Genomic DNA, 9,306 nt, shown 5'->3' on the forward strand with positions numbered 1-9,306 from the left:
TACAAAATACAAAATATTAGGTAATTGAGAATTGTACAATATTGTAAATTGTTATTTGTTTCCCAATCTGCGGAATATTATTTCGGCCTCCGTCATAGATGAGTATAGCGGTATATATATATATATATAAGTATAATATAATATATTATACTTATATATATATATATATACCGCAAAAGAGCAGATCTTATCGAGCAATTCAAAATCACTCGTAAACTTGAGCTTGTTAGTTTTGTTGTCCCGCAAAAAATTTCAAAAAGTAAAGATAAGTATATTCTAAGAGGCTATAACCATAAACTAGAACGTCAGATGGTAAAAAACTGCGAGGAGCGGTATAACTTTTTTTCAAATAGAATTGTCGCCCCATGGAATGCGCTTTCGCAAGAAGCAGTGAACGCTCAATCCATCAACGCTTTCAAAAACAACATAAGAAAGTAACTTTATAGATACAATTGCTGCTTTGTCTGTAGCTTCTGTATCTCCATGTTCGTCAGCATAGGGGGGCCTGGTGTAGCACCTCTTCATCAAATTATAAATAGATTATTGTATTTGTATTTGATCACTGAATAATAATAATAATAATAAAAAAAAAAAATAGTCATAATTAATATATTTATTATTGATATATAATGAATCAAAAATAAAACTTCGCGGAGCTGCAAACAAAAAAAGAAAATTGAAAATTGAAAATAATATTTCAAAACTTCCAAAAATATTTGATTTTTTTTCAAAACAAGAAATAAAAGGTAAGTGTTTTTAGCAACTGTAGGTTATTAGTTTTATGTTTTATAATCTAGCTTTCTAGTTACATTTAATACATTTTTAAAATAATTAATATTAATTTAGTTAAAATTACATTAATGCAATAACTTCATTATACACTTTTTTGGTTTAAAAAAAAATTAAGAAAATGAAGGATCACCAAGTAAAATTGAGTCTGTTGTATTGTCTAAGAAAACAAGTAGTCAAGTATCACACAACAACACTAAAAATATTAATGATTTACATAAAGCAGGCTCCAGTGATGTTCCATTGTAAGTAATTTCATATGTTTTAAAATATTCCTTTATAATAATAAGCTACATATTTATAAATAATGTTGGCATTTTATAATTGCTGACTGGAACCAACCTTGTATGAAAAATAAATTAAAATTCCAGTATTTTGTGCCTAATTGTTTTAAAAACTAGCCTGAGATCTATTAAAAGAATATGTTTTAGTATTTTATTAATTTAAATTTTTATTGTCGTTTTAGAAGTAACAATGAAGAAAATGAAGAGGCACTTTTTGAGTCTGTTATATTGTCCAAGAAAACAAGTAGTCAAGTATCACTCAATAAGGCTGGAAATATTAATCTGGATATCGATGTTTTACATAAACCAGGTTCCAGTGATATTCCACGGTGAGTAATTTCACAATATTTTAAAATATTTCTTTATAATATATACAATTTGTATAAAAATGTTAGTTATTTATCTTTGTTGACTTGTGTAAATCTCCTATGTAAAATTAGTAAAATTTAAAATTAAACCTAACAAATAAATGTTGTTTAAAAAAATAAATATCAATTAAATAGATTATTAGAGTATAAATTACTTAAATTAGTAACATATAGCCAAATAGGTATAGCAAATAGTGATTCTTATTAATTATTGTTTTTTTTTAATTTGTGGTAATTTTAGTTCTGATCCAGGATTGTGGAATTTAGACGAGAAAACAAGAGATTATATTTGTCTCATTGTACATAAATCCGGAGGTCATCGGACTTTTAATAGGTACTTAAATAAAGATTGGTTTAAAACTGTATTAGTCAATGGAGAGACATGCCAACGAGATTATTTATCCTACTCAGATGAATCAGTGTATTGTATCCCTTGTTATTTGTTTGAAAACCAGACTGTTTTTTCTAAAAAAGGATTCTCAAATTGGAAATATCCAGAAAAATTGATAAAACATGAAAACTCATAAGGACATAAAATTTGTGTATACAAAATGAAACAACGGGCAACTGATTTAGGCCGAATAGACACTCGTCAATTACTCGTCAATTAAAAATAGAGACAAATTATTGGATTAATGTGCTAACTCGACTATGTTCTGCAGTGAAGTCATTAGCTAGTCATGGATTACCATTTAGAGGAACTGAAAAAAAGTATGGATCTTCTGTTGCTAATAGTGGTAATTTTATTATGGCAATGGAATTAGTTGCAGAATATGATCCTTTTTTGTGTCAGCATATAAGTAAATATGGGAATCCTGGTAAAGGAAATACATCATGTTTATCTATTTATACTTATGAACAGTTCATAAGTATAATGTCAGAAAAAGTCCTAGAAACAATAATTAAGGAAGTCAAAGCGGCAACATAATTTTCAATTAGAATTGATTCTACCCCAGATATAACTCACATTGACCAACTTTCTTTTATTATAAGGTATGTATTAAAAAATGGAGAACCAGTGGAACGTTTTATTGGGTTCATTGACAATGCTGGGTATAAGGCTGAGTCGTTAACTGACGCTATATTTTCTATATTGAAGAAATATGACTTAAATGTTTGTTTTCTTAGGGGCCAGTCTTATGATAACGCCAAAAATATGTCTGGCATATATTCCGGTGTCCAAGCAAGAATTAAAGATGTTATTTCCTTAGCTGATTTTGTTCCCTGTTCCACTCATTCGCTAAATCTCATTGGAATGTGTGCGGCTAGTTGTTGCAAAGAAGCAAACAATTTTTTTTCATTTATCCTAAAAATTTATGTTTATTTCTCATCTTCAACTTATCGCTGGAGCTTATTAAAAAAATTTAATAATTCCACTCTTAAGAGTTTATCAGATACTCGTTGGTCTGCTCGAGATGATGCTTGCCATAGTTTGAAAACAAATTGGGCTGGCGTGAAAAAAGCATTATTAGATTTGAAACATGATAATCTACAAAAACCACTTACAAGGTCAGAAGCTGAGGGACTACTTCGACAACTTAATAGACTAGAAACATCATTTATGACCGAGTTTTGGAATGATGAACTTCATACATTTAATAAAACTAGTAAACTATTACAGTCTGTTCAAATAGATTTGAGTACTGTAGTAGAATTATATAATTCATTAGTTGCTTATGTTAAATCTGTACGAGAAATGTTTCAAACCTATGAAGACGCAGCAAAAGAAAAATTTATAGATTGTAATAAAATTCCGGAATTTGAAAATAAACAAAGAAAACGAAAAAAACATTTGATGAATCCAATGATCCTGGTCATACATTTGATAGCCAAAACAATTTTAAAATTAATACATTTTATGTCATATGTGACAATTTAACAGTCGAACTCAACAAAAGAAAATCTGCTTATAACAGTATAATATCTAAACACAGCTTTATTTTAAAAATATATGAACTAGACCCTTCAAAAATACGTGAAGATACAAAAAAATTGAAAACTATCTACAAACAAGATCTAGATGAATCCTTTGAAAATGAATGTGTTCATTTTCAAAGTGAATTAAAATTAACCACCAACCCTCCTAAAACCCTATTAGATATGAGTAAATTTATAAAAGAAAAACATTAGTTACTTTTTTTTTTTATACTGATGTAGCTTTAAGAATGTTCCTTTGTAATTTGGCTTCCAACTGTTCAACCGAAAGGTCTTTTTCTACACTCCGTAGAATAATAAATTATTTAAGATCATCTATGTCTTCAGAAAGACTTAAAAGTCTTGCAGATCTTAACATAGAAGCTACTCTTACAAAGAGCTTAAATTACTCAGATGTGATAAAAACATTTGCGGCAAAACAAGGAAGAAAAAAAAAAAATGAAGTAATGATTTTTTATATTATAATGTATTTGATAGGATGTTATATATTTTATGTTTATTTTATATTTTATTAGTATATTACCTATATTATTCTGTTATTTTTTACCTAGCAAGAAAAAAAAACTGAGTAATTATTTTATATATTATAATGTATTTAATAATATGTTATATATTTTATGTTTATTTTATATTTTATTAGTATATTACCTATATTATTCTGTTATTTTTTACATTTTTAAATATATTAATAATATTTACCAGGCCGCTGCATTAGCTTTTTTTTTTATTATTTTATTTAAATACTAAATACAGACACCGCAAATCCCTATAATTAGTGTTAGTAGTATTACTTATCAACTAGTTTTAAATTTAATTATAAGCAAAGTGGTGGAGGGGCGCTAAAATTTTGTTGCCCAAATTACCATGAAATGAGGTAACTTTAGGCCACCTATTAGCAAACTATAATTATTGATTAATCGCTTCATATTTTATATATTCACAGATACATGGATATTTAGTGATATGTTTTTAAGTCAAAAAAAATATTAAAAACAACAGCTTGAAACCAACTTACAAATTTAAGAAATAAGTCATAAAGAAACCTTATTAATATCTTAAACACAAAAAACCTGTGCATCAATCTATCAGTGTTTGAATTATAATACAATAGATTATCTGTAATTATATGTTGTTCAAGAGTGGATAAATTGGCTTTTTTTACAACAGTCATTTTTTTCTTTGTCTTATTTATATTAAAAGCTGCTTGCATATTAACTACATCAAATTGATGTAGTTAATTGATGATCAATTGATGATACACTTTTTTATGGGACAACGGAGACTTTATGTTGCTTTTTATTAGGGGTATACGATCATCACCTCTAGCTTCAACTAAATGTTGTATGAAAGAATCACTGACAAGAGAACCTATATATAAATATATATATATATATATATATATATATATATATATATATATATATATATATATATATATATATATATATATATATATATATATATGTATATATATATATATATATATATATATATACATATATCTATATATATATATATATATATATATATATATATATATATATATATATATATATATATATATATATATATATATATATATATATATATATATACACATATATATAATATTTTCAAAAAAATGTTATGTCTAAAAATATTTGAAATCATTACACATTTGAACTAAAAATGATTATTAAATAAAAAATTGCAACTGATTTTTGAATACAGACATGAGAATAAGTTTATTCCTAAAAACTATAAAAATAAATGAGATCAAAAAAATAATTACAATAAATCCTTATAGAATATTTAAGCAGCCGTAGCGCAGTGATTAGTATGGGGGGAAAGGGGGTGGGGGTACAAAATTAATATGGTTTTAAGTTGAGTTGATTTCCGCGGCAATAACCTACTTGTATCTCTAAAATAAATTACTTCATTCTTCAATCGTTTTTGGCATTTATCAGATCTTGCTCTTTTTCGATATATTCATTGACATCTGATCCACTAGTAAATGGACCGCCTTGTAGTTTTAAACAAGTTAAAATAGAATTTCTCCTGGACGCCTGACGTAAGGCTTGTTGCTCTTTTTTAGTTAAGCCGCTTTGTCTTAGTTGAATCTGTCGCTGGTTCCAATTGTGTTCTATATTTTCAATTTTTCTAACAATGGAACCCATTTTCCGAAATAGTTCTATATTATTTGAATCTTCATTTCTTAAATGGTTTAAATATTTAAGAACATTACCACGTGAAACTGTTGAAATTGACGGGTTTTTTTGAAGTCGATTGCTATGAGTTCCACACTGACGCTCAAGTTCAATATTATTTGTAACTGTTTTATCGTCTCCAACAACTTGATTAAAAACGTAATACTCATCAGGTAATTGATCATTGTTTCTTTCTCCTAACCCATAATGCTTTCCTCTTTGGTGTCAAAGAACCATAGCTAAACTTCGCCGAACTATATTTGCAAGAACAACGCAACCATCAAAGTTCTTTGATGCGTATTTTCGAATTACATCAACATCTTCTAAGCCATATTCTTCTTTATTAAGATTTTTAAAAAGTCTCTTTAATACTCCTTGAACACATGGCTCTTTAAATTCAAAGAATTTTTTTTTATGACATCATTAGATAAGCTTGCATACATCTTGCTAAAGAATATTTGCAGTTTAGAATGCGTGGCTTTACCTTTAGTTTTACAGAAAAATGGTGAAATGACTTGCATTCCAATAGTTGCTACCACAACTAAAGTAACTATAATGTAATCAAAATTCACAGAATCTCGGACTAAACAAGCAAGTTTATTTGTGATATACTCATGTTGGTCTAAAAACACCTTAAAGTCACCCCAGTGAATGCAAGCTATAGAAGAACATTTCGAAAGACATTCAAATCGAACATCTTTAAATTCAAAATAAAAAATATCTTTGTTTTTACGCTGCGTAAAAGTTTTAAATTTGTTATAATAATTCCATGGTTTTTGAATAAAAATCGGACCAAACAAGTTTAGTACCCATAATAGAAATGTTAAGTATAACGTTTCCGTTCTTTTGTTAATAGATATATAGAAAGAAAGCCTTTGAAAAGGTTATCCATATCGATGGCTAAACTCCAACACCACATATCTGAAAAATCACAAATTTTCCGGAGAGCCATAAAACGTGATACTTTTCAAAAAAACCACAGAAATAAAAAAATAAAAAAACGTCAAACTAACAAATTCTTTTGTTTGTTTATTTAAAATGGTGATTTGATTAAAATAAGTTTTTACTTTGAAATATGGGCAATTTTCTAAGATATTTGGAACTGACCTAAAGTTTTGTCTGAGATAAGTGTTGTTTAAGAGGGTAAGTCAATTATAAAACTGCATTGTCTAAAATGAAAAAGGACACAATTTATTAACTAAAAGGCATAAAAACTGTAAAAAGGCAGTCTTTTAAAAAATAGTAACGCTAAACAGTTACATAACCTCCATATATCTTTGGTATTCTAATGGGTAACTTTTAAGTGTCCTCCAACATCTGCAGTTGTCTTCACAAAATTATTTCTTGTAAGGAAGGGAGTCATAAAAGTGATGGTAATCCTCTGGGATGACATACTTCAAGTCTTGGATATGTTTTCATTTGGTGAATGGAAGCGGAACTCTTTCCTGGAATAGATGTATAGGTGACTCATCTTTTTTAACTTTGATTGGTCTTCTAGGCAAATCCACAAAACTTCCATCAAAAGATAATTTGTGTTGAATCGTTCCTGTGGGTAGGTACTGGAAACAGCGAACATCAACGACACATGGGTCACCCTTCTTTCTTTCTGGACGAACTGAGACGTTAAAGCTTATATTAGATAAATCCTTGAGAAAGTCATATTTCAAGTATGCAGCCTCATGAGAGAAGGGAGTTTGCCTGGCCTCTTTGGTATATTTTACATACTCAAACGGTAGGTACACATCCTTTCCCTTTATTTGTTTTTCAATCCTCGCATGTACTGAATCTCCCTCCATTTGCGTATGCCCTTTCACTAGGTATTTCTGCGTTACATTGATATTATTTTGGACGGCAAAGTGAAGAAGGGCATTTGATACAAATTGGTTACAATTTTGATTTGTGCAACCATCTGTGTATACTACAATGGGGCGGCAAGGAGATAGACAATGTTCCTTCAAATATTCAACCAAACAGGAGGCAAATGTGTAGGCCGATAAATCCCCCTCTACTTCTGAAAACCAGTAACATTTGCAATGTCTATTACCTAAGTTATAAACAGTGTAATTATGTGAACATAACTTTGTCTTATAATACATGGCACTTGCCTTAGTCATGGGAGTTAACTTAACAGATTCCATGTCTGCCGTCAAGCAATATTATTCACCATCAACTGCCTTCTGTTTGTCCCGTTCTTTTTCAGCTCGAGCCCTATTTTTCTTAGTAATATGCTGATTGTAGTGTTCCTTTGAAACATTGCCTTTGAAACATTGAATGCATAACAAGTATCACACTTATCTTTTTTGGGAACGAAGAGGGATAAATTCTTTTCTTCTAAAACTTGCATAAATATAGTAAGGGATCCATACGGTTTATTGTGAGAAATGCAAAAGTTTTTGTATGATCTGTACAAATCAATTTTTGAATCCCATTATGGATCTAAATACATTTTTGACGTGGATGCTCTGCAATAATGAGATAGGACTTTTGGTAAACTTTCAAACCATTCAAAAATGATCTTTTTCTTTTGTGGTATTTTTTTCTCTCTACATCCACATTGTTCAATGACATTTTGGTAGAATAGGACCAACTTCTTGTTCTGAATGCTGTGCTTCCTTGTCGTCTGGAGACACATCTGTACTTTATGCCTAATTTTGAACCATCCATTCTTTCATATTAAAAGTATTCAAGAATATCTGTTTACAAACAGGTTTTAAATCACCAGTAGTAGGACTTAAGTAGTATTTGAATGAACCAGACCTCCTGCTTATTTTGTCTATAACTGTTTTCTGTTGTACATCAATTTTCTTCACGTGGTTGCGGATGTAAACTTATTTTTCTTTCCAAGATAGTTGCCAAAAAAATTTGAATAAATCATGTCTCATCTTTTCTGATATTTCAGCACATTTTCGTTTTTTATTTGCTTCACAATTTTTGGAATTACACGCAGGTCCCATTTTTCTTTCTTCATGATCCACTTCACTTCGTTTAATTGAAATTTTACCATCAATTTTGACTTTTTTATAGCCTAAGTACTTTTTTTCTGTGATTCTTAATTTCTTGTGAACGTTAACATCCCAAGAAGATCTATCAGGCCGCTTGTTTGTCAACTGCTAGGTAGCAGATATTAATATTACAACACGTATCTTGGACCTGAAAGAATACAAACTAAACTGTAACAACACGTATCTTGAACGTTTATTTAACAAGCAATTTTTCTATAGCAAACAACAAATATAGGTTAAGTGAATACTTTAAAACTATTCATTATACTTCTAAACTAGTAATCAATTAACTTAACTGCATTATAGTTAACTAGTTAAACAATAATTACCTGAAATGAACCAGCTGGTTAATATTGTCACATGTTTTCAATGAAACAATTCATGATACGTGGTGTTAGAACTCAGTTCTGCCAACTAACAAGATACAGGAAACAAATTTACCTAATTTAAACACTTTTCCCGGTATTATATAACAGATCTTAGAACAGAAGTTAGAATCAGGTGTAGAATTAGCCATAGTTTCTTATTCACTAATTAACTCAAAACAGCCAAATTTTGAGATAATGTTGTTTTTATTCCATCTGAAATATTTGCTGTAGTTTCTGAAACAATTGCTAATGTATAAATAGGAAAATAATATTCTTAGTTAATATGTAAACATGTAGATAGTGCAAAGGTCCCAACATGCTTTCGAGTGGTAGGGTCAGTTGTGTGAGTTATTATATTGCCACTACTTTTAACT

The sequence above is a fragment of the Hydra vulgaris genome, chromosome 01 (assembly GCF_038396675.1).
Source record: "Hydra vulgaris chromosome 01, alternate assembly HydraT2T_AEP".
Classification (NCBI taxonomy): domain Eukaryota; kingdom Metazoa; phylum Cnidaria; class Hydrozoa; order Anthoathecata; family Hydridae; genus Hydra; species Hydra vulgaris.